The 26,195-nt window shown below is 42.5% G+C and overlaps 1 protein-coding gene and 2 long non-coding RNA genes across 7 annotated transcripts in view; 1 reads left to right on the top strand and 2 right to left on the bottom strand.

Moving 5' to 3' along the window:
* The window catches only part of LOC111832763 (carbohydrate sulfotransferase 8-like), a 143,745-nt gene that overhangs the window by 64,832 nt on the left and 52,718 nt on the right, over positions 1-26,195 (bottom strand). The gene's annotated exons all lie outside the window — the stretch shown is intronic.
* Positions 17,882-21,720, bottom strand: LOC111832765 (uncharacterized). Of its 4 annotated transcripts, none has more exons than XR_011993866.1 (3): positions 20,719-20,975; positions 20,464-20,539; positions 17,882-19,190 (listed from the first exon to the last, which is right to left on the bottom strand). It is a non-coding gene; the product is annotated as an uncharacterized lncRNA (long non-coding RNA). The 4 variants fall into 4 exon arrangements; XR_002835584.2 differs by having other exon boundaries at positions 20,464-20,570; positions 20,719-20,974; XR_011993865.1 differs by having other exon boundaries at positions 17,882-18,774; positions 19,069-19,190; positions 20,464-20,969.
* Positions 21,191-24,240, top strand: LOC140593465 (uncharacterized). The gene is made up of 3 exons (XR_011993867.1): positions 21,191-21,234; positions 21,662-23,016; positions 23,359-24,240. It is a non-coding gene; the product is annotated as an uncharacterized lncRNA (long non-coding RNA).

Below are 26,195 nucleotides of genomic sequence, written 5' to 3'. Positions count from 1 at the left end.
TAACCTCTGCCTTTTTAATTGATTTCTGACAGGCTGTAGTAATTCACTTTGAGGATTACATAAGGACGAACTGAATTGCACTTTGGCATGTGCCCAGGGGCACCACATTCTCTGGGGGCATGAAGCCCCCCCAGTCCCATTCACAAATGCATTTCAATAAGTTAATGTGATTTAATATCTAATATATTTAATATGATTTCATATTGCTCTTTTAATATGGCCCTCACTGAAAAGCCTATGTAGTGTTTTCCCTGTGTTGGATGCATTTCTGAATTTTGAGCCGTCAATCAGCTCTGTTCCTTTCTGACGTGACAGCGTGTTTCCCAGGAACACTTAATGCTCATAATCTGGTCTTGTGTTTAGCAACTTTCAGAAATTGTCCTGCTTTGGGTATGTGATGCTAAAAGGGCAGTACTATGTCATTGCAATTCTATGTCATTACAGTACTATATCATTGCAATTCTATTTCATTACAGTTCTATGTCATTGCAATTCTATGTCATTACAGTACTATATCATTGCAATTCTATGTCAATACAGTTCTATATCATTGCAATTCTATGTCATTACAGTTCTATATCATTGCAGTTCTATGTCATCACAGTTCTATGTCATTATAGTTCTATATCATTGCAATACTATGTCATTACAGTGCTATATCATTGCAGTTCTATGTCATTACAGTTCTATATCATTACAGTACTATATCATTGCAGTTATGTGTCATTACAGTTCTATATCATTCCAGTTCTATGTCATTACAGTTTTATGTCATTACAATTCTATGTCATTCCTCCTATTTAAATTACGTTTTTCAAGACAGTGAACACGGCGTCTATGGTTGTTGCAGAACAAAGAAATGGTGGGCTTTAGCGAGGCTCTTAATGAAGTACATGCTGCGTATGGTTCATTGATAGAATTGTAGTCCTGCACATTAATTATAGGTGTTGGGAAATGGGGGAATATTAGATGCATGCTGTGACTGGCACTTTCATTCCTCTGCCAGAACAGATTTTGCCCAAATGAAAAGGGTTTGTGTTCTGCTACCCAAGTAAAAGGGAACGCTGAGTGTTTTTTGGATGTACAGTTATGGCTTGCAGCAAATTGGGATCCTCCCGTTTCAGAACAGCAAGCACATACTTCAGAATTCTGCTGATGTTTATGGATGTTTTTTTCCAAGCCTTCAGTGGATGTACCTTGGAAGAAATGAGAATGTTTTATCTCCTTGTATTTATTTCTACTGTATGTGACATATGGTAGGACATCTTGGCTGGACAAACACAAGCTTTCCATGCTAGTACTCATTGCATATCTTCAAAGGTATCTTACCCCCGCTCCATCTTTACATAATTCTACCAGTAACAGTCCGTCATCCTGTGATAGACCCTTATTCTGAATAAAAGCAAATTGATGGCTAGTAATGATAGCCAGCAAGAGGGCTGTTTTGACTGGTGAAGCCATGCCCATGCTGATTGCACAGTTGGATCACATTTAGTGTCTTCATACTAAAATGATATACATGGGCTTACTTATGACGCTGCAATAATCATTCAGAAACACAGAGTGTCTGCAGGGAGAGTATTTCATGTTAGCTGGGAAGACGGAGTGTCCCCAGCGCCAATTAGCAGGGCATATCACAGCCCGGGCCAACATCTCCATCATCTTCATCCAAAGCAGAAGGCAGCGGCGGGTGGGAGTGGGTGATGGGGAAGTGAGAGAACGTCTGCTAGGAGGTGGGACGCTCTTGTCTTAGTGGCACAAACCACAGCCAAAGGTCTGTATTTATTTTAATTGGGGACATGTACGAGAGGTTCGAATCTTTTAATAAATGAGCTTATTTTAATATTTAAAAGCTGTAATTTTCTGCTTCATCGTGCAGGCAGAATGCCAAGTGGCGAAGGAGGCCCTATTTTAATTTACTCAATCAACGAGTTCTTTTGTCGGAATGGATTGAGGGAACCAGGCGCTTTCAAGCAAATTTAATTCACTGTAAGTGTCGGCCTTTCATCCAGTGGATGAAAGTGACCTTATCATTGTGTCGACCAAGAGACACTTGATATTCCGTCCTTAACGTAGACACCTGGCTTTTCACGAAACTGTGGCGTGGAGTTCAAAACAGAAAGTCTTTCAGGACACAAGAACCTTGCTGTCGACACCAGAACCCTTTAACAAGAACTGGATTCGTGTTTGCTGTTTTGTTAGGCTAGCTCCTTTAAGTGCTTCCATTAGAATATTCTAGTTAAACCTCTACAACCAGTGAACCATAATAAATCTCATTGTGTGCTTCACTACCACCGTCTTCCATGTGTCTGGTGAAAGACATACATGGAACTGACTAACATTTTGTTCTCACTCTTACCATGTTTCCTTATTTAATCTTCAGTAGAGGTGTGCTGTTTTCATTTTGGCTGATGCTTTTTAAGACACATAGATAGTGTGCATAGCATTCAATGGAAACAAAGGGACACATCAAATAAAAAATGAACTTGAGTCCCCATCTCACAGAGGAGGTAAAGAACACGCACTGATTACAGTCTGTTGCTGCACCCACCACAGGGATAAGAGTGCAGCCGTATGGCAGGTGACACCTCAGTACCACACAAGTCTCAATGGAAAAGCGTGAGGTTTTCTTCCAGTGGCAGGAGTGCCAACCTTTCCACCAACCCCCAAGTAACTCCCTGTAAGTTGGAGGACCCCCTTACAGGACTGGATGTAGATCAATGTCAAAACCAGGATGAAGCAATTACAGGTCAAGGGCCTTACTCAAGGGCCCAATGGAGTAGAATGACTTCGAGCATTCACGGGATTTGAACCAGCGACCTTCCAGTTACTGGCACAGATCCCTAGGCTCAGAGACACCACTTAACATGCGTGACATGGACTCAGACCACAAAGAGTGTTCTTGACATTAAAAATCCATCAGACAAATAATATAATATACTGGTCATATGCTAATATAATATGGTATATACTGCCAAGGAGACCAGCTTCTGATATTCTCTGTTTGCTTACTTGAAATGATACTTTTACAGCTGTATCTGTAGTTCTGTGTTTATAGTAAATGCTCAGTGACTCATGAATTTAACGAGGGTCGTATTTTATTACAGGAAATGCTACTGAACTCCCCTCTTTAATTGACATATATTGAGTTAATCATTAAATTCAGAGAGTAAACAAGCATCATTTATTCAGTGGTTATTCCTGGAGACATTGCCTTCAGTATCTCGCATTTCGATCAATACTGATCATACTGAACCCATTCAGCAGGTGGCGTAGTGTTTAAGGATAGAATTATTTTTTAATCCCAATGATTAAAGTCCTGGGAGGGGACCCTGATGTGCTACTACTGAGGGAGTCATTTAAGTTCTGCTGTTCCTTTAAAAAATCTGATTTACAAATAAGGAAAAATATCAGCTAAGCAACCATGTTTGTTTTGTGGTTCTTGGTCAGTTTGAACATCGTGCTTCGTCGACATGTCTTCCCAATTCACCGCCCGCCCAGATCACTCTGTGACCATGACAATCTTCACTCGATGCATAAAGGGACCCGCAGAGATTATTTTGTCACCAAACTTGGTGCTGCTGCCTCCTGAACTGGTGAGGGGCACGAGGTATGATTGGACACTTTCTGTGCCTCTGAATCTGCACATGCTGCACTGAAAGATGTGAGAATCTCAAGCCAAAAACCTCCATTACATCATCATTTACATTCTGCATCACCGGACTCCTTCCCTGTGACCAATTTATCATTCGGAGAGTGAGGCCAAAAAAATCGCACGTTAAATAATAAAGCATTCATCCTTTCTCTGTCAATTAAAATGTCCTTCCTCCACATTGTAACTGGGCCCAGTGACACACATCAAATTTAAGTGCTGCTTTCCCAAACGAGATGTCTGCCGTGCAGGAAGTGAAATAATACTGGTGATGGTGCAGTTCACTTTCCTTTATTGCTGTGTTTTTAAATGACACAAACAGGAAAGTGGAAATTCAGCAGTTCGTTATCAGGGCAGCGGAAGCGGCACAAAACAAGCGGTTTGGTAAAAAATAAATAAAAATGCACAGACCAATGATGTGGCGCTTCATTTTACGAAAGAAAGCGCTCATTAAAATTGTGCGCGTTTCTTCACTGTTTTGTACCGTTTTGTACCTAACTGGGTTTCGATATTAAAAGTCTCATTAATTTTGTGTCCCGTATTAATTCTGCTAACAGCTCTCTGTAGTTCTGTAATACAGATGCACTCCTTGAGAAGACTTCACGTGAAGAATGGCAGATGTTCCGCGAGTCTTCACGGTTTGCCTTCCATTCCTGCTTAGCAAGCTCCTCATCCTGGGGGTGCTACCCCCCCCCCCCCCACAGACATGCACATAAAGCAAAATAACACCCTCTTGTTGTTATGACGACAGCTGGTTTTACTCAGTGTCCATCATTCTTAATAAGATTTTTAGCCTAAAGATTTTTAGCCTAAAAGGCCACCTGATATCAGAAGGTGTTAGAATGCAAAAGGTATATGATAGTGGAGAGGTAACGAGACGGTGTATACAAAAAGCGGACCTGAATGCTCTGTATTTTTAAGAATAAATCTAAACTAATAATGGACGTGAAAACGTGCTTTTTTAACCAGAGGGCTGTCAGATCCACACGAATGAATGCTGGAATATAGGCAGTAAAAAACAGAGAGGACCAGACATGCATTCCGGCAGGATCGAGCTCTGCTTGTAAGCGATACCTGGTTCATGTTTCTCTCAGAACACTGTTTTAAAAAGTGGAGGATTTTCTGACTGAGAGCTGATCGGATGTTTAATATTAAAGGTAGCACTTAATTTGCACACAAAATGCCTTGGAGTACTTATATCCCTGAAACATACTGAAATTCCAACCTGTTGGGTTTCATTAATGACCACTTCTATTAAAAACCACAATGAAACTCTGTCTTTTTTAGAGTTTAATGAGTTCCACTGGCTAGAATGTGTCCATTAATAGAATTTTTTTTGGAATCCTCTGCACTTTGTCTTCACCTTGAGAAATCTCATTAATTCGCCTTTAATTGGCAGTGCATCCTCTCCTGTGGATGACTGCTGAGATATTACTGCTCACAGAGATGGGATCCACGGCCTTGCCGGAGTGCGAGCCCTCGTCTGTCTCTGACAAGCCAATGAGCAAAATGTATTCTCAAATATTAATCATTTGCATATGCTGATTGTCACCTGTCAGGTCGTCTCGCCAAGCCTCTTGGTACGTCCTTCCTTTTGCTGTTTTATTGGCAATGAACCCATTGACCCCGTCCCTCTCACAGGAGAACCACTGCTTGGAGTGAGGGATCTGTATATATGTCCATACAAAGACCTGTCATGGAAGTGTGGCGAAGATCCCCTGCTATTATTCTGCAAGTTGTACATTTCAATGTGTTGAAGAACGAGGTATGGTTGAGATTCAATCAGAGGTCTTTACTGCCCCACACATGGCGTACAGTACCTGTCATCTGCGTTGGCGTGTTCCAACCTCTACACTGCTGGGCTCTCGAGGGAACCAAAAGACACCAGCCTTCAAATGCAACATGACATCTGGCCAATCAGAACACTGGCCAAATGCTGACGGACAACTTGTAAGTGAACTCTAACATCCTCACCACAAAATCCTTAGTGACAGCCTCAGGGTTGCCAGAGCGGCACAGCCTCCTAGCAGAATGAAGAGGGGACGACATAATGAGGAAAACATTTTGTGAGGCATTGTTTTGCTAACAATGTCTGCTCATTCATTGATCCTTGTGGACACCTCCATAATCATCAAGCAGTTAGACGTAAGGAGAAAAACATCTTTAAAATGATTTTCATACTCGCTGATAATGAGCACATTGTTTCAGGATTCTACCTTCACGTCTCTGCTAATTGGCAGCGCTGTGTTTTGCATCTGTCGTATGTTGGAAAGCATGTCACAGCACACACGTCACTGCGAACCAGGCTCATCAAAACTGAAAAGGGGACGCTTTTTGAAGATCCTTCTTCAGCACATGCCCAAAGGTGTTACATAATATGAAAATTTTTGGGCCTCAAGCCTTTATGCATAGCAGAGAAAGAAATGCCATTTTCACTGTATACATTATTAAGCAAGAGAGGCGCCCAAAAGATATTTGCTTGCAATAGACGAATCAGGCAGTAGACAACATGGCGGATGGGCTCCTGTGTATAGTGGTCATTAACAGAGTCCAAGACCATTGATCTTCACGGTGCTTTGCACTGAACATGACTTGCCCTCTTGCCTGGAGACAGAGATGCCAGCACGGTTGAGGAAACTCCATTGTTTTGCTGGTGTAGCTTTGCATGATGGGATGACTGCTAAGAAACTTTGAAAGATCTATAGAGGAACATCCCCCCTGATTTCTAAATTACCAGGCTAAGCTTTGTTCATTTTAATATTTTTGCTACGGATTTCCAAAAGGACGGATGATTATGGTTTTGATTTACTGAGCATTTAAACACGTTGAATAACTTTTTTTGAATCAAATTCAAGGGAGAAATTAGCCGAAATGCCGAAGCATTAAGCCACAAGTGATCTAAAAGATGATTAAATTCTCCTTGCCCTGGCTGATGCCTGGCGGTCAGGTGCCACAGCGATCAGGATATCGGGAGCTTCCCTTGGTTCATCGTTTAGTTTGAAGGGAGGAGCACGACAGGAATGGTCGCTATGGCAGCACACACTATCCCCCACTTACGACCAGATTCCGTTCTGACAGACAGGTCGTACGTCAAAATGGACGTATGTCGGAACAGGATAATCGGCCTGACTTTTAGGTGTGAGAATGAGACTGCGAGGCATGGATGGTCGTGCTGTCACATAGTATAGTACAATTCTGCAGTAACTATTGTACGGTGTGCAGTGCACACAAGTTTATTGTATCACCACCCTAACTTAATTTTTACATACATTCACTTAGCCTCTTTGGTTGTACGTGCGAGTTGTCGTACTGTAAGTCGCAGAGGCTATACGTCGGGGACAGTCTGCATGAGGACACTGGCCACCAGCACCATTTATTACAAGCCCTCAAATCTTCTAGAGTTTTCTGAGAGCCATCCGAAGGTTAAAATCCACAGTCAAGGCATTAATTCTGTGATATGCAACAGCGGGCTTAATAGCTTAAGCTACTGGCATGAAATATTGACGTGTGTGTGGTAGCAACAAATTAGTATGACAGACAGAAGACCAAACTGTCTGTGCAAATGCCGCACAGAAGTCTGACATTTTGATTTAGTCTCTGTTTCAAGCTTGCTGTTACAAGCAAACTGGTTTAATACTCACCCAGTTCTATTTTCACAATGGGCTATACTAGGAAATGGGACTGTTATGTTTCTGCACTGGGTGACAGGTCTGCACCATCGTTTTTACACGGCAGTAAGTTTATGTAGACTTGGAGGTTTATTCCAACTCCCTGGTGAGCAGAGCACGTCAGCGTGTGTGTGTATAACAGCCGTCATTACCGGTTCCCCTGGAGAACCCTTAAATAGTTGGTTTTACTTGTCCTCCTGATTTAAGATAGTTAAAGCAGTTGCTTGTCATTGAGGATCATGGTGATACATGAGTGAGCACAGAAGTGGCCAAATTGCGTACAAAAGCCCAAGGGACATCTGGTCCTCGGCATTGTCTGTTAACAATGAACACAATGCGGCGATGTAGTTAATGCAGAGCCGCGAATTAAAACGAGACCCCAGCTGCGATACATAGAGGAGTGATAACAAGCAAGGAAATGCCAGTGAAGGACAGGCCAGAGAATATGTGTGTGTGTGTGTGTGTGTGTGTGTGTGTGTGTGTGTGTGTGTGTGTGCGTCCTTCTCATTTCTCTGTATTCTACATCATGTGTATTTTTTACTGGTTATCAATAGCTGAAATAAGTTAGAAACTTATTAGTTGAGTATAAAGAGTCACAGTGACAGAGGACTCAAATGGTTGGTTGAAGCAAAATCTTGGTCTGGAATTGTACTCTCTGGACCTGATATCTCCACGTCTGGCCTTTTCACACGTTTGCTTCAGTGCCCTTCTCTCAGCAGGAGACGTGTGGGTAGAGCTCAGCCACTCAGAGATGTTCATGTCCTCCTGTGACATGAACTCTGTGCCCTTATTATGCTGAAGGATGAATTCTGAGCTCAGCTTTAGCAGTTATGTAGACTGAAGCAGTTCTTGCCTGTAAGAACTATCCACAGTACGTCCCTTCGTAAGTCAATAAGCGATCAATCCACACTGCTTTATGTGGCAGGGTGCACCTGTGCTGCATAGTTTGGGATCATTTCAATGTTTTTTTGAAGGCTTTTCTGGACAGCCTCATTTTGTGGACTGAATGGAATTCTGCTAACTTACTCCCTGGTGACACGGTAATGGTTGAATCCACCAATTCCTTCTTTTGGCTTGGCCTGATCTACTTTAGTCATTGTCATAGTGGTATCCAGCCAATGGCGGAGGAGAGAGTTTGATATTGGGACCGAGGACGTAACTTAATAATATAAAGGCAAAGGTCTACTTATAGGTAGCTCCCCCCACATCAAACACCAGTATATTTAGTTTACATTACAATGTATTCTTCTTGTGGTATACAGTAGATATATAACAGTCTGCTCAATCAACAGTATGCAAAAGATCGTCAAAACATGATGTCGTACAGGATATGCATGAAATGCACAGTATGGTGGCTGTCCCAGTTTCTGCATGTGCACAAGGTTAAGAGGAGCAGTGCTACGCAGGAATGTGCGTGTGTCGTGATCCTTCTGTGACGACAGCAGCGCATAGACAGGCGGATATTGCCACTTGCAGACGTGTGGAAGGCCTCTGTCTGAGGATGCGTGATACAGCCGTTGGGAAAATATTCTCACACTTAAGACGGGCGAGTCTAAGAATAGCGCTTTTGCCAGAAGGCACGAGAGAAAGGCAGAAGCTTAATGGAAGTGCCAACATTAACTCCAAATATAATATGCTACGTTCAGTGCAATGGTGGAGCTAAAAAAGAATGCTGTCACTTTGAAACAATAGTCGTTTAAATTGATGGACCAGTTTAATGCACATGTAATTATAAAAAGCACTATAAAATTTTACTAAAGGTTACCTTAGCTGAAGGTTAATGCCAGAAAGGTACCACAAAATGGCTTCAAATAAGAAATATCTACGCAAAGTTACACCTCTGACATATACCACTTTAGATTTGGCATTTGTTACTGTATTCATTATATGAATTTTCTTATCACAGACAGGTCATCTTACTTGACAGCTTGTTATTTAAAAAAATACGAGACCTACATGGATGTAAACAGCAGTTTAAAATACACATGACTAGTATACAGTATGTCACTAAATGCCTTCGATGATTAATTGCATTTTGAAATGTTAGGAACATAATGTTTAATCTTTCAGTAGGTACCATTTATGCTATTTCTGTTTCTCAGTAATACTGTAACAATATGCTTGCAAGAAGTATTTTAACAAGAAACTTACAAATTCTAAGGCAGTTCAGCTGTGTCAAAATGTCAAATGTTTTTGCAAAACAAATTTTTATTTGTTTATTTGATGCAAATGATTGGAAAATGCTTGCTAGCTATAAGTTAAAAGAAATACAATATTTTTTTTATTATAACTTGCTTAATTATAATAAATATATTGTAATTTTACACTTAGCATGTCATATTACGGTAAAGAATAATATGTCATAATATTTTTACACGTGTGACGTAAAGCTGAGCTGAGTTTCGCATCCAGGTTGTCCTTGGCTGTTGCTGGCAGTCTGTGAGTCTGCTTTCATTCCAGCACATTCCCCTGGTTTAATTGGCCCAATTAGCGGTTCATTATCTGTACCACTTACGCTGGTCTGCTGCCCCAAAAATACAAGACCGGGGAGCATGTTTATTTCCCGAATGCACGGCGAAACGGTGGCAGTCTTTAAATGTTATGTGTCTAATAACGTCAGGAGCAGCACGGATAATTGGGCAGCGGCAGAGGGAGACGGCGACTCGGGGAAAGCCCGCAGACATCCGAGCCGCCGGGATGACGGGCGATTTTCACAGCGAGCCGAACGCACACAGACGACCTGCCTGTGCTGCTCAGAGTGTGGCCCCTCTCATACCTGACTGCACCAAAGCAAGATGGACGTGACATCAGAGACCATGATTCCACTCCATTCCTTATTCCGTCCACCTGCCTAAGGGCAAATGAAACGCCAGAGGCGAACTCATTTTTACAGAAGATCCAATGCAAGTCAAAGCAACTTTAAAACAGGCGGGCAAACTGATTTTTCCATCTGCAATGAGATGTATTTTTATTGTTATATCATCCATATAACTTCCATTGATACATACATTACATTTAGCAAATGCTTTTATCCATTAATGATATACAACAGGGTCCCGGGTACAGTTGTGGGGGTTTGGGGTACTGCTCGGAGCCCCACAGGGAGATCAGTCTGCTGACCCGAGGATCTGAATCAGTCACCTTCTGGTCACTGGCACCGAAGTCTAACCCACCAAACCACACAGCAACCCTGCTGCATTTGGTATTTTCATTATATAACATTATTGTAACATATGACATTAATATAACTACAGGCTGTCACAAAGACGAGGGCTAAAAGCCGCTCAGCTCGCTCACCAGATAGATGAGATTTCCCGCATAAAGATTGTGAGGTGCTCTTGCAAAAATACCAGCATGGCATTTAAACTATATTTAATTTTGATGATGTCAAATGGCCATCAATAAGATTATTTAAAGTCCTTTAGTTTTCAATTCATTGTGTTTTAAAATGTAAATAGAAGCACATAAAAGATAAAAAGGCATGATACAGTCAGGAGAAAAAGTCCTTAAAAATTTATATAAATAGACTTCTGATGTCCTCATGGATCCATACAAGATTAGAAATCTTCAATATTTGTGCAGGAGAATCTCTTTTTTTTGTCGGAGTGTAAAAATAGACTTTCATTATTGCTCTGCCTGACGAAATTAATCTTTTCAGGTGCACGGAGGGGTAACGGGAGGGGGATTTCGGCACACTCTGGACCGAGCAAACAGTCCTCAGGTTTCCTGCAGCTCTTCATTTCTTATGAGAGTGAAAAGCAAACAGATGCTTGTAATAACGCAGCTTGCAGGTAAGTGGCCAGATCATGGACAGAGAAGCCGGCGAAAGGGAACGACAGCCCACTGTTTCACTGGGCGTCCACATCCACACACCCACAGTCTGCACAAAAATAATCCAAGTCTTTGTTTACAGCTTGGTCAAACGCCAGACCGGACATAATGTAGTTGAGTATTGGACTGCAGTTGAAGGTCCTTGCAGGTTTAAGTATGGCGTAGAATAAGGAAGGAGAGACCGACAAACTGAACGTGCCTTTGGTGATAGATAAGGTGGCAAAACCTTCTTGTACTGACAGAGAATTATTTTTGACGAGAGAATCAAAATAACAAAGCAGTGCAACATGGCAAGCCAGAGAGTAATGATTTCAAAGTCAGCTCAGACATGAGACATCTCATTCATTCATATTTCAATTTGTAACTTAAGCTTCACCTCTTCTAAGTGATAGATTTATAAAAAATGTTGATATTTCCGCTGGTTGGTGTCACACTCTTTTTCCCACTTTCCTCAGCTTCTGACAGGTAACAGAGGGGGAACTGGCTGGATTTACCACAGCCTTAATGACACTCTACTTATTACTACCTTGCAGGAGCCACAACGCAGCGCTGATTAATCGCCGATCGCTGAGAGGGCGGTCACTCGAGCCTGGAGTTGTTCGCTGAGCATTATTCACAGACTTCTTAATTAGTCTGTAAGCGCTGCTGAAGGCCAGGGCACTTGCTGGGGCCGCCTCCGAATAGCCAGAAGTTTTCGGTCGGGGTTATTTTCCCGTTGACGTGATCGGAGTCGCGGGTGAAGACCAGCAGGGTGTGTACCAATCGGAAAGCAGACCAGGGTTCCGGGCGGAGGTTTGTGCCAGCGGTGGTCAGGCTCTTGGAGCAGTTCACAGAGTATGTGCAGCAGCTTTCGAGCTCCAACAACGGCGTGACCTTCAGGACAATGTCCGACATACGTTACGGAAGGGAAGTCTGCCATGTCGGATTTGGGCCGGTCGGTCAAGCCGGGAGGAATCTCGAAAATGGTTAGAAGGATGTTAGGCACAAGTGAAAAAACGTGGATTTGACGAGTAAGGTGTTTTTTCACATTGTGTCAGTCCATTCATCACTGACAACAATGAAGCTCTTGGCAGAAGGGCAGGCACGACCTCGCAAAAGCAGAAATGCAGCTGCAGTGCATTTACTGCAGTGCACCTACAGTATGACTGCATCTAATGCTGTACTCCTGGCTAAACCGTCCCTATGGCCTCAATGCTGGACAAGGCACTGATAAGTGGTGAAACCACCCCCCCAACTGCCACTGAGGGAGTCTTATCCTGCTGCATTTCTTCAATAATTATGTGTTTCTTTAACGAGGGCTGATGAGAGCCATCATCAAAAGATTTTTACAAGCTTGTTCAGGTTTTCCCGTCTATCAGGTCAGTCTTCTACGCGTCCATTACTTTGTCTTTTTTTTAATTTAAATCACAGAAGTGCATTTTAATAATGTGGTGCAGCAAAGCAATTTTCCTTTTGAAGTTTTCTTTAAAAAATGAGCAGGAGTCTGAGGAGACTCACCTCATGCATTAAAGGTAATCTTACACTGCAAGAAAGAAAATAATGCTTAACTGTATATGTGCATGCATAAAGTGAAAATTAGTTTAAAGTGCTGGTCTTTTACTAAGACAGATTTTAAAGTTCAGTTTATTAAAAAAAAAGAAAAGAAAAAAAAAAGTCATGATCAAAAAACCAAATGAAAAACATAGGTAATCTTTAGCGGGAGGTCAGGGGTGTTGGTGGCCTCAGACTGTAACGTGTCTGATGTGATCTTGGTCCAGGCGATCAGCTCCTTTGGGCTGACGTTGCTGTTAAGGTTTGGGAAAATGGGATATGGGCTGAGACAGACAATAACATGGTTCTGTTCTCTCAGGACTAATCTACTGGCCCTCCTTCACGAGATTGTTCACACATTGTCACACATGTTGAGGGCACAGAAAGGTCTAGCAACCTCTCAGCAGTTCTCCTCACACACCTCTTCCTAACCCAGTTTTGTTATAGATATAACAAAACACATGTTTTACCTATTAAAAAAAAGTCAGTTACTGTCACAAGATGGGAGCCGAAAGACTCAAAGGGAGGCATTTGGCAAACAAAAACGGGTTTATTGTACTGGAGAGGAATATGGAAACAAACAAGACTGTGAGGGGGCAAAACAGGAAGGCCGATATGGAGTAGGACACAGGCAGACAGGAGGGGCGTCGTCAATGACTGGACTGGGGATGACGAAACAACCAGATACTTAAATAGAAAGACAAAGATGGGGTAGTAAGAAACAGGTGCGGCTCATCAGGAACATTAGGGGGGAGACAGGAGGGTCAGGTGGACATGACATCATCTGAGGTTCCCTCCTTAACCACTGTCACCACCTGGTCTCAGCCCCAGTACCTTAACCTTTAAGTCCCGTTATACAGGCACATTGAAGAATCGTAAAAACAGGTCTTGGTGTCAAAAAAGCCGTAACCTTTCCAAATCTAACCCTAGCTTCAGTTTGGGGACATAGGGACCCTAATTTGGGGACATAGGGTGACAAAACATGCTGTTGGAAAGTATGAAATATGCTATCAAATCGAGTTAACCTGTGGTTTTCCGCCATATGAGGGCCCGTACTGTAACTATCATAAAAACAGGTCTTGATGTCTGAAAATGTCATAACCTTTCTACCCCTAACCCTAGCTACAGTTGGCTAAGCCTAATTTGTGGACTTAGGGTGATAGAAAAGGCTGCTGGAAAGTATGAAATATGCTCTTAATACATTTTGTAGCCAAACTGACACACCTCTCGAGTCCCATGCAAACTGCTCCAAGAATCCCCCTCCGCCCCTTTTCCATCGATTTAACCTGTTTATGATAAGAGCTCTACAGCTCAGCAAATGTAACCCTTCCAGCATTGCCCTCACTTAAAGACAAATACCCACCAGTTACTCACCAAGTACTTATTAAGGTAAGACTAGGTCTGAATACTGCATTGTGAATTTCATGAAACCGATTATGGCTGAACCATTTCCTCCTAGTCTGGGATATATCTTTAAATAATTGCTTTGATATATGTTTTTAGAATAGTGCTCAGTCTATTGCTCATTCAGTACTTAATGTGATCTGTAGTGTATGTGATATCCCTATATCTCTGTACACTCCATCCAGGCTGAAGTGCTGGTAATGGTGCCATGGTGTTCAAAGATGATTTAAGTGTCATGTGGTTTGTCGACTTGTGTGTAATTTCCATGTAATTTTCTGTGTATATTCCACATATGTGAGTAATGCTGTCTGACTCTGTTCTGTTCCAGGTAAATTTCTGGGCTTGTACCAAGGAGCTGACTCAATACATATTGTAGGCGTGTGTCTCCTTTTGCAGTTTCAGTGTGTCTCTCAATGCATGGGTGTAATAACGTGTGCGTAAACAAGTCTGGGTCCCGTGGAGTTTGGAGTGGTTCAGTTAGTGAACCTTGAACACTGCCCATCTTACATGCATGAATAGACTAGGAATCACTCATACTCTTGCTGAGCCCCCCCCCCCCCCCAAAAAAAAGGTGTGACAAGTTAGAACTCCTTGTTGGTAACCTGAAGGTCGCCAGTTCAAATCCCATGGCCGGTAGAGTGATCTCATTGTTGGTCCTGTGAGTAAAGCTTGAGGACCTTACTTTCCCAGTTTTATCAGGGGCAGGCTATCTGTTGTCAAGTGGTTGCTGGTTCAAGTCCCCACTGGTCAACCTGAACCTTTCTCTCTTATAAATACATATAAAGCTAACTTAGTATGAAGTGTTGGCAGGCTGTACAATACATGATACACGGCATCCAAGTTTTTGGCTGGAGTCAACCTGAGATGTTGCATCAGTCTTCTGAGTTTTCAGATTGATTTCATTAGTAGACTGACATCATGGCACATCCTGGCTGTGTGAGCAGGGAGATAATGGGGAGTGTGTATAAGTCCTCAGGGTCAGACACCCAGGGTGTTCCGTCTGAGATTCAACTTCTGTAATTACCGGGAGACTTATCCCGTAATCACATGTGACATACACCAACAGAATAACAAGTAGTCTGCTGGCATCCCGTTCAGTCTTGTATGAGCCTAATATTGGATGTTTATAGTCCTTAGTTAAAAATAATTCATTGATAGCAGCAAGACATAAGAAAAGGTAGAATAAATAGGACGATATTTGGGGGAAAATGTGTGACATCACTTCCTTTCCGTGTCCAGAAGGGAGTGTTAGTATTAGCCTTCACCGTGCCGCTGCAGTTTGTCATCGCATGGAGCCCACGGCTTGCTGTCGTGCAGCCAGTGACGGGTGCATGAGGCTGCATTCCAAGATCGAAACTGACACCCCCACACACCGACAGCCCAGGGCCCATAATTATTGCCTCGCCACGTCCTTCCCGCACTTCCCCTGGCAGAAGGACTGACACACAATTGATGGGGCTGTCTTCCAAGCAGCCATCACCACTCTGGCCACGGAAACAGACACCAGCTTACATATAATGAGCTGCGGCTCCAGCTCTGGACCTGCTGGCTTGGAAGGAGTCATTTTGGGGGGGAGCTGTCAGACGCTGCTGTGGCCTTACCTACTGCGCTCTCAGGTAAAGGCACACACCTCATCGAGATTAACGCTCACGAGCACCGGGGTGCAATCCCAGATTTGGTGCAATCGCTGGGAGGCGAAAAAACCTCATGAGCGACATACAACAATGATATTAAAAAGAGGCGGGGCATGAATTTGTAGATCTTTGAAACAATCCATCAGAGCCTCAAAGTGGAAGCTGGCGAGAAGACAAAGAAGAGCCATACTTTGAGGAAGGGACTCTCTTTTGTCAGGTGCTAAGAGCGTGGTGACTAGAGGTGTGTACAGGGGCGGGGCCACAGGGACACTGGCCTCAGCTGATTGGCCCTCTGAGTACCCCCTCCCCTGTCACTCATATATTCAAAACACATCATTGGCTAATTACAGTGCTGACCACTCTGTATGAAGTATGGCTCATGAATGCCCCTCACCTTAAAAAATGCTAGAATCTCCCCCTTTACACCTTGCGGTTACACACTCATAGAGAAAGCGTAGCGTGTGGGATGAAGGCAGGAATGTTAAGAGTGGCGCTTCTTGAACCTCCTAGTGCCTTGACCTGGGTGGATTCGAGAGACCTACCCCCCTGCCTGCCATTTAGTGGGCATGCAATTCTGAAGTGAATAGGACTTCATTTTACCACTCGACTGCTTACAGTTCATTCAGAATCCTGAATGGGCCCGCATACACGCACATACACACACTCACACACCTACGAATGCACAGTGAAGCTCTGCTTTAAATTCTGAAGACAATAAAACAAAGACCAAGCGGGTCGGACCTTCAGTTTCTCAATAAGCCTTTCGGGGGGGTTAATACGTGGGACTGCTCTCGTCAAGACACTCGTCTCGGTCGGTGTGACAGAGCTGTGCGAGTTTTTGAGCCGCCCGTCATGGCGGAAGCAGTTGGACTCTCTTTGAATGATGACGTGCCATCAGTCTCCCTGACGAAAGCAGCCCCCAATTCCCGCCCCAACCCCCCCTTTGCACAGTATTAGTAAATTGAGACCAGGCAGGTGCAATCTGAGATGCCTACGTGTGTGTTGGCGCATTTTTGTGTGCATGTGTTGAATAGAGTACGACTTATATGTTGTGTTTTAGCCAAATATCTGTCAAGTTTAATTAAGGGTCTTAGGTTGAAAATTCCGTTCCCTACAACGAGGCAGGAAATGAAAAACTGAAGCAGAATTCTTCCATTTACTCAGATACTATTGGGTGAATTAAAATCGTAGGTGGATCCACATCTACTAAAGCAGCGATGTCCAGAGGAATCAAACTGGAAGGGCCGTTCTCTGATGGGCAGAAACCTGTGGACATGTCACTTAAAGCAGCGTTAAACACAGCTGACTAATGAAGTTATAAAAACCGCTCAAGCATAATTACGAATTTACGAGGGACAGCTATCAGCTATATTGTCAGTCACATCAAAAGTGCTCAAAGTCCAGAGAAATATACGTCGGAGGATAACAAACGGGTTGGCTGGCAGGAAACCAGCAGCTGAGATTAATGCTGCCCAGGAAGAGGTGGGAAAATCTCGCCAGCAAATGTCCTGGAGTGGGGGTCGCGTCGCGGAAGGCGGACCTGCGCAGAGATCGTCTGCCGGAGCCGGGGAAGGAGGTAATTGGTGCGCAGCATATGTGTGCTAATTGCACCGATGCACCTGAATGGGTATGTAGCTACTATAGGTGATGCTGGCTGCTTTAATTCTGCCTGGGAATGGGAGAGTGGGGGGGGGGGGGGGGGGGGGGCGGTGGCAGACCCGCCTTCGTTGTCAGCAGTGACCATATGTATCACCCCAGCCATCTGGATTACCTTCACATCAACCCCTGCCCCCCCACACTGAGCATGTGCCTTACACCCAACCCACCAGCCACCTTCATCTTGCCAGCCTGGATCCCCCCCCCCCCCTTGCCAGTGCTTGCCCCCTTTCTAGGTCAAACGAGCAGAGCTGGCTACATCCATTCACTTAACAAGTGGGTGAGGAGCCCAGAAGCCGCCCCCCACCCCTGTAATCAACCCCTCCTTGCATTCCGACAGACGGAATTCAGTGGAGCAGACGATCTGAAGAGTCCCAACCCACCACCGGCAGATAACGTGAAACGTGAAAAATCGAATGAACACGACTGGCATAATTGCCACCTTAACTGACAACAAACAATTCCAGTCCTTCTTAACCAACAGTAACACACCAGTGAACCGGAGGCGCACAGCATGATTAATTTATTATATAAACTCAGTCAGCTGCAGCTGAGTGAAGTATCATTTATGTAATTGGTAAATTACAGCCCACTTACTCTAAATGCTTCACATCTGAATGAGAATAAGATACAAAACACTGTCAGAGGGACACAAAAAAGCACAATGGCATCTAGCACATGTGTATTAATGCGCTTTTTAATTGCAATTAAATGCATTTTAGTGCCTATGCAATTTTCCAAAGCTGCTTAAATTGTAGGTTTACCCAATTTAGTCATTCAGAGAAAATAACATAAATGAGTCTTTAAATAATCTCATGTCGCAATAAAGTGAAGTGCAATTTAAACATAGTGTTATGATTTGATCCATGAATGAACACATGAACACGCAGGATCCGATAAAGCTTTTCTTTTGCATCTCCAGGTTCCTCCTGTGATGTTGAACACTCACTTATTTAAAACTGTGATACAGAATTCTCATTTGTAATAGACAGAGTTAAAGAAATACACATATATATCCCTGAATTTTGAGATAATATCAATTTTCAAAGAATATAAGAATAAAATAGCAGAATTTTAATGTTAGCCGTAATAACTGAAAAACAGCAGGCTCAGAATTTTGAAATGCATTTTCACGTCAGCATCTCTGATTCTGTTTTGTTTCTTTTTGAACACGAGCTCACGCCGCAGACGTCGCTGCGATGCCGATCACAGTGGCTGCCCGCAGGTCTTCGTTATCGATTCCCTCGTTGCTTCATTTATCAGCCATCTGTTGGAGAACATTCTGGAACAATGGGCTGCCAGGTCGGTACAATGCTGGTCTTTTCAGAGGTAGGTGTTCGGTTTGTGTTGAAAACACAACTGCTCAGGATTTAAGCATTTTAGCTGGTTCTGTGCTGGGCTTTTAAAAACAATTAAGGAATCTCGAGTCACTATTAAAACCAACCCTGAACATGGAAAATCTAAAAAAGGATTTTGTAACTCATGATGTGCTGCACACGTATCGCATTCACTCTTAGATATACCTGCAACCTGTTCATATCTTGCCTAATTTTGTTTCCATACGCATTTATTTAGGAAACACTGGCAAATGTTAATTCAAATCTACAATCTAAAGCACTATTTGCATGCTCAATGACCTGAATGCAAAGTCCCATCACTATGCCAATTCATGATAGTTATTTATACTCATTACCATTTTGAAAACAAATTATTAATATCCACTTATCCATCTTCCAGCTGCTTATCCAGTGTGGGTTCGAATGGGGGGCCTGGAACCTATCCCAGGCAGGACGGGACACAAGACAGGGCAACTCCCTGGACAGGATAATACAACTATTACCATACTAACAACAACAAGAACAACATTTCATTTATAAAGCACCTTTCTGACACAGAAGGACATTTTACAATTCATACAGTCCAACACAAAGAAATGGGTGCTGGTCCATTGCAGTGAATTATTAATATAATTAATTTTCCATTAAAGTCTTTGTTCCGTGTTGCTATTTAGATTCAGTTTTTCTTCTCTTTGTTCAAGCCAAGCTTTCCTAGTTCTTGTTCAGAATTAAATATGCCAAGAGTCTTATTATTATTTAAATAGTCTTGATGGCATTATACTGGATTGTATTGCAGTAATAATTTGCCAGTTTTGGACTTTTTTCTGCATTTTCATTCAATCTGGAATGTTCCATCAAGCCATTTGTAACAACTTCCAACAAAACTGAGTTATACCAAATAAAATTTGACTAATTAATTGACTTTATGTCACAACAGTCTTCCATCTGAGGGCAGCAAAATTGACAGTAAACTCCCATCGCTTTCCCTGGTACATCAAATATGCCAATGAAGATCTGGATCATGACCCAAGTGGTTTATAAACACATTTATAACAGATAATATTGCATTGTGATGGTTGGTATCAGCATTAAGGATGCTTTGTACTGCATTATGAAGGCATCTATAGTGCATTATAGATGAGAGTTTCAAAAAGCATTCATAATGCATAATAAACATGCCCATAATGTGTTATTTATTTTTATGAATATGTATAGCCATATTTATAATGCTTTGTGCATACAATTACTAAAAAACATGGCCTTAAGTAAAGTCTTGCCACTACAGCCACAGGCAGAAGCTCTGGGTGGCCCTCTATGTAGTCAGAATGCACCTTAGTGAACAGTAAGTTAAAAAGCTACTGTTTTAGCAGGATTAGCATGACAGATGGCCACCAGTCTCACACAATCCTTAAAGGCTGTAACACCTGTGACCAATCAATGCCAATTTTAGTGGCATGTGACCGATTTAAGGGACCAAAAGGTATTAATGTAAGTGTCTGAGAAAAGAGTACAAGGACTAGGATTCATTGCCTTTCATCTTAGACTGAAAGTCTTATTTTTTGCAATGCAAAACAGTGTTTTTTTGGTAATGTTTGCTTGTTCAGTTTTCTACCTGATGAGGCAATGTTATGAAATCCACATTTCTTACCTTTGATACTGACTTATAACTCGACACAATAAAACAATTTCAGAAACCGAACGGGTACTTGGAAAATGAAACATCCTATTTTGGTTGGTAATAAATGACTCACCCAGTGCGACCAAACACAGATGTACACCAAACACCTTGACACCTGCAGCGAAATAGCACACTTTTCTTTGGACTTCCTATAAGGACAGAGGAATCGGTCTTCAGAACCTGTGGTGGATGGGATTGTGCATCATTTTATGCACGGTTTGGTTTAACCCACCTCCCACTGGCTACTATACTGAGCAAATTTCTACAAGATAGTGCACAGTAAACTCATCGCCTGCAGGTTCTGAATCTTCAAAATCTCAGTTCTTACTTTCTTCCATAACATCTTCCAGGGCTGCTGTGAATCTGAAGACTCCCCTTGGAAGTACAAGGCACCAGGCAAGTTACAGGATACAGAGTGTCAGTCCATCGTGGGCACACACTCATACACACAATCGAAGGGTACAGGCGATTCGCCGCCACCGACACGCGAAAGGATGTTGGGAGGAAAGCGGAGCCAGAAACCATGAGAACACGGGGAGAAAATGCCAGCGACTCTACTCGGAGCTGGTGTGCGTCGCTTTAACAAAAATAGAGCTGGTAAGCTGGTGAATCACGTGCCAGTATAAGACCACGTTCCATAAACAAACACCAGACAGCTGAAGAAAGACGTAATGCAAAGGTATCCATTTCAGACTTTATGGCTGGTGCTGAGAAATCAATATCTCCAGGTCCTCGGGGGGGCGGGGGCCATGAGACAGCCTTAAGTACAGCGTGAACGCTCCCCTTCCCGGGCGTCGTGTCCTTGACTAACATCCTTGCTGCCGCCGCTGCTGCTGCTGGGACCGTAAGTGGTTTCCCTTTGTGAGAACTGGAGAAATTTGATTTCTCACCTAACCCCCACGCTGCACCCTGCGAAAGAGCTCGCGGTAACGTTATTACACGTTCAGAAGCGTCTCAGCCGGCGTCGAGCACAGGGGTCACCGAAAGGCCAATTTTCAGGAGACTTAGCTAAGGGGATTTGGTGGAGGCCTCCGGCTAATGGCCGTTTCGTCTGTTTGTTTATGTTTTTGTTTCAGAAATTTTACAATGTTTCTGTCCATCTGAGAGTTAGCGATCAGTGTTTAGGTTTTATCCATCCTAGGCATTTTTTTTCTTAATTCTCTCTGGAAGGTCTACCAAAAAACAATAACACAATTAGTATAATTGGACTAGTGTTTTTCTCAGGGGAGTTGGGCAGTATTTTAATTTTTTTCTCTTGCTTTGTCACGCAGACTCTCGACCGATAAGAAGCGGCCCTCTCCGGTGACACCAGCTCATCTTCCTGCAATCAGCAAATTGCACTTTCGGCTTTGCCACCTGTCATCAGCTCCGGCAGCTGAGGGCCTTAAGTGCTTCACTTATTTTACTCCCAAATAGGGTTGGGTGGATTGGAGGTCATGGCTGCTCTTCTCTATTGCAACAGGCGCTTGGTGGGGAGACGTTATTCCCATGACCCGGGATCAGTTTCAGCACTTAGCCTGTAATTGTTAGGGATAGATCTGGAGCGCTGCCATCTGATTCAAAATCAGCTGAGAGCAGAACATGCTGTACTATGCACCACAGGTGGGAGTGAGGGCTTCAGATGCAGAGCAGTAACTGGGAGGACTATCAGCATGCCCTGTATATATCTTTCCAGATCTCTCCAGTTTTCTAGGGTGAAAAACCTACATCTTTCCTTTACTAAATCTAAATCACCGTTACAATAAATGCTGAAAATACGAATCCATTGAGAGAGACCAAACTACGTAGCACTGAACTTTACACTGAGTTTGATTTACTCGTCAAAATAATTATTTCCAGAAGAAGTAAAACTCATCTCTCAAATCTGCTCACCGCTCTGCATTAAATGGCAAAAGGATCTCTAAGGCCAACACAATGCTAACCTTGTTAGCGATGGACCCCACAGTGCTGCACTCTGTAAGAGCCTTTGTGCTTATATTATAACCTGAATTCTTAGGTAATTGCTCAAAAATTCCAGAAGTGACAGTAAACACAGTTAAATCCTGGGACGTGCTGACATTATGGTGTCATATGGTGAAATGTGCATATGACATGTGGGAGAGGGGGCAGGTGACCTCATCCAATCAGATCAGCCTTTAACGTTTAATCCTTTTCTCTTCTACTCATAGACCTGAGACTGCTTCTGGCTATAGCCCTAAGACTTGAGCACTGTGTTTACATCCCCAAACAGTTAAGTTTCACCCGGCTTGCAACAAAAATAAAGTTTCTCCCACCTGCCTTTTGCCTGTCACAGGGATCTGTTCTCTAGCTGATAACAGGAAATCTTACCCAACTATGTCAACTGTCTTTGCAGAAATGCATCCCTATACCAGTCTTGTAAATATCCCTGCTGATAAACTGATGATCTTCATTGACCTGAGGTGGGGCTTTGATCTAAATGTCACCTGTGGTGCTGAGGTTGTTGAAACTTATCAATATTATTGAGTTGCGACAGGAGGGCTGCCTGAGCGGAACCACAGGCAGAGTCTGAAGAACTGCACTGCAGGGCAGCCAGCCAAGGATGCACACAAACGGAAACATGTGACAACAGGCATGACAGCCAAGAGGTTGCCATGTAACCACTGTGGCAAGTACCACCCACGAATGTATGTGGATACTATTACTCTGTATCAAAACTGTCTTAGTTACTCAGCTTGATTTCTATGGAAAAAGGTACAGGAATATTATCAATCATGGTGATCTATCTATCTATCTATCTATCTATCTATCTATCTATCGATCTATCTATCTATCTATCTATCTATCTGTCTATCTATCTATCTATCTCTCTATCTATGCTGAGACCCTGAGATGGAAAATGGGTCACAATAAGCTAGGGTGTACCTGAGCCAGCATATACTGTGGATGGGTTTTACTTATTTATAACCAGGCCTGAACTCATATATGTTTTATAACTTCTTATCTCCAGAAGCGTCGGGACACGCTGGACGGGGTGCCCCTCCCTCACAGGACATGCACAGACAATTGTACACTATGGGAAATACAGAGGTACTGATTCACCTAACTAGAGGAGGGAACCAGAGTTCATACAGGAAACTCTCAGGAACACAGAAACACAACCTGCGCTCACAGAGTCAGAGGCTGCGATCTGGCCTCCAGCCCAGCAAGGTTACAATGCTACCCACCGAGCCGCCATGCTGGCTAGCATTTCCATACCCATTTCTTAAATTATGATTTTAACTGTGCCAAATGATTTATGCTGAGACAAAAAAATCAACCGTAAAAGCCTCAGTATTGCTGCAGAGCCAGTTAGTGGCACCCTGAGATGTAAGGGCAGCTTAATCACAAAACTCTTGTCAGTTGCGTCCAGCTGACGTGGGTTTACCTTGGTGGAGAATCTGGAACTTATCCTTTGTTTATCCCTAATTCACATGACTTTTTTTTCCTCTGTGATGGCTAACTACCCCAAATGTGTTATCTGCTACAGCAGAATAACTGCAAAAATTCTCGTTGACATCCACGTTGATCCTCCAATCCATCCTGCAATCACAGATGCAAGATCAACGGAACTGAGAGGAAGGACAAAACATCAGCATAAAATCTCGGGGCTTTGTTTGCCCAGCTGACCTCATTCATTAGAATCAGCTGAGTCTGTTGAATAAATATTCTACATTCCTATGATGAATGTTCTGAGAAATATCTTCATTTATCTGGGTTAAATATATTCAGTTTTTCATACTTCAGGATTACTATGATTTTGTTGACCTGAAAAGTGTAATTTGTTCAATCAAATGTTAGTAATAATTGACTTTAATTGGATTTTTGACATTTCCCAATAGGCTACAAGAAATTAAAGGACTGAATGATTCATTGTACCTCAGTAGGTTTAATGATTTGTGTATAAAATATAAATTTTCATTATCACAAATGCATATGCATTTCAAATGAGATCAACTTGCTCCTCATCTTCAATTGTTCCTCATCTGTTCCTCACAACTCAACTCTGGAAATTCACTTGCAATATGCACTGGCAAAATCAGCTTAAAAAATAAGCAAAAGATAAACCAAATCTCCAGTTTACCATACACTGCTGATTTGACTTCTTGAAGACTTAAAGTACCTGTGTCAACATTCTACTATTATTAGCAACTTTCCTCTGTTTTCAAATAAACTTGAAATAATGCATAGTACCCTACGAATCATGCCCCAATTACAGTCAGATGCAGGTACCAAGACACACATACAAACACAGCCGTAGCCAGGATTTTTAAAATACAGAGGTCAAATGTGCAAGCCCTTCCTAGGTCTGCCCTGTAATGGATCGTGGCTACTGGAGTTGTAGAAAAAATACTGAAGACTTGGCCTTGGTGTCCTCAGTAGTACGGCAATGCATACACAGATAGTCTATGGTCATCTAATCTGTCAAGCCAGAAATTATTTAAATTCCAGTCATCACATAATTTATCAACTTCAACGTTTAGGAACGTTTACAGATGCTCTGATGAGCTGGGAAAAAATTTAATCCGTTATTGCTATGCAAATAAATCTGATGAATTTAATTTGTGTGCCTAAAACCTTTTAGAATCTATCTACAGATGTACATAATTAATAAGCAAAATAAGCTCAATTTTGTTATTTGATTTAGAAATTACCAGCTACAGTACTGAAGTAAATAGCCATTCCTCGCATGGATTAGCCTTCTGCTCCTATAATGTTTGTATCTATACCATAGCATAATATTTTATAAACATTCACAGTATTTCTTGCTCAGGGGAGGCTGGTCCATAGAGGTAGAGGAAACAGTACCTCTTCTGTCTTTGAGATAAAACTATGCAACAAGTAACTTTGAAATAATTTATTACTAAAAGTTTTTTCTATTCTTTGAAAAACATCCCTTTTGTACCACTGTAAAAGTATTATTTTCTTGCCACCTAATTTTTTCAGCCAGCAGCCACGCTGGTAAATGCACAAGCTAGTGAATTTAACATAGTCCGTGCATATTGCACAGAAATAATTAATTATGCACACTGAAAATTACACACAATACACCTAACTGAACCACATTCATGTATAATGCCTCCCTAATGTCATTTGAAGCATAATAAGTGGGGAAAAAAGATCCATACATTTTACAATACACTGGCTGTAACGGCTCACAGTAATAGCTTCCATACAGCAGAATATTTGCATGAACTTTAATTATCTTTTTTGTACAAACGTCACTTTGCAGATGGGGGGGGACGTCTAGGATTTAGCATCCGTGCTTAAATACAAGAATTTGTCACGGCACATGGCCAGCTTCACGTACATTTTTTTAAGGTACTTTAAAAATACGGCTTTTTTTTGTGTGCTCCAAACTCTTTTGCCTACACAACATGTAACGTCACAGAAATGTCAGAGGCTATATGGATATTTTTCGTGCAAACAACACAATACTAATTCCACAACAGAAATGAATATCCTAGTGTATAAAGGATTCGTTGTCATATAGGCCTACCCAGTGGATGCAGTGGGCAACAGTCCCTGTAAGTGTTTCAGTCTGACTGGTCTGTAACGCTGCAGCTCATTCGAAAGGCAGAGTACCAGTGATCATGAGCTCATATTATCCAAATGCTTTATTTGAATATTTAAGGTCATGAGGCAGTTGCTTATGCATCTGCTACTGCTGCCAAGTGTCTCTGGAATAACAGGTCTGAATAATCTGCTTTTGCAACAGATGTAAAGTTGGAATATGAGATATAATGTGATTTTCCTCCATCCCGCGTTTATGCTGATTTCGGTGCCGTAATTCTGGCAGTATCCTGC

Source organism: Paramormyrops kingsleyae, chromosome 11 (assembly GCF_048594095.1).
Source record: "Paramormyrops kingsleyae isolate MSU_618 chromosome 11, PKINGS_0.4, whole genome shotgun sequence".
Taxonomy (NCBI): Eukaryota; Metazoa; Chordata; class Actinopteri; order Osteoglossiformes; family Mormyridae; genus Paramormyrops; species Paramormyrops kingsleyae.
This window is presented reverse-complemented; position numbering and strand designations above follow the sequence as displayed.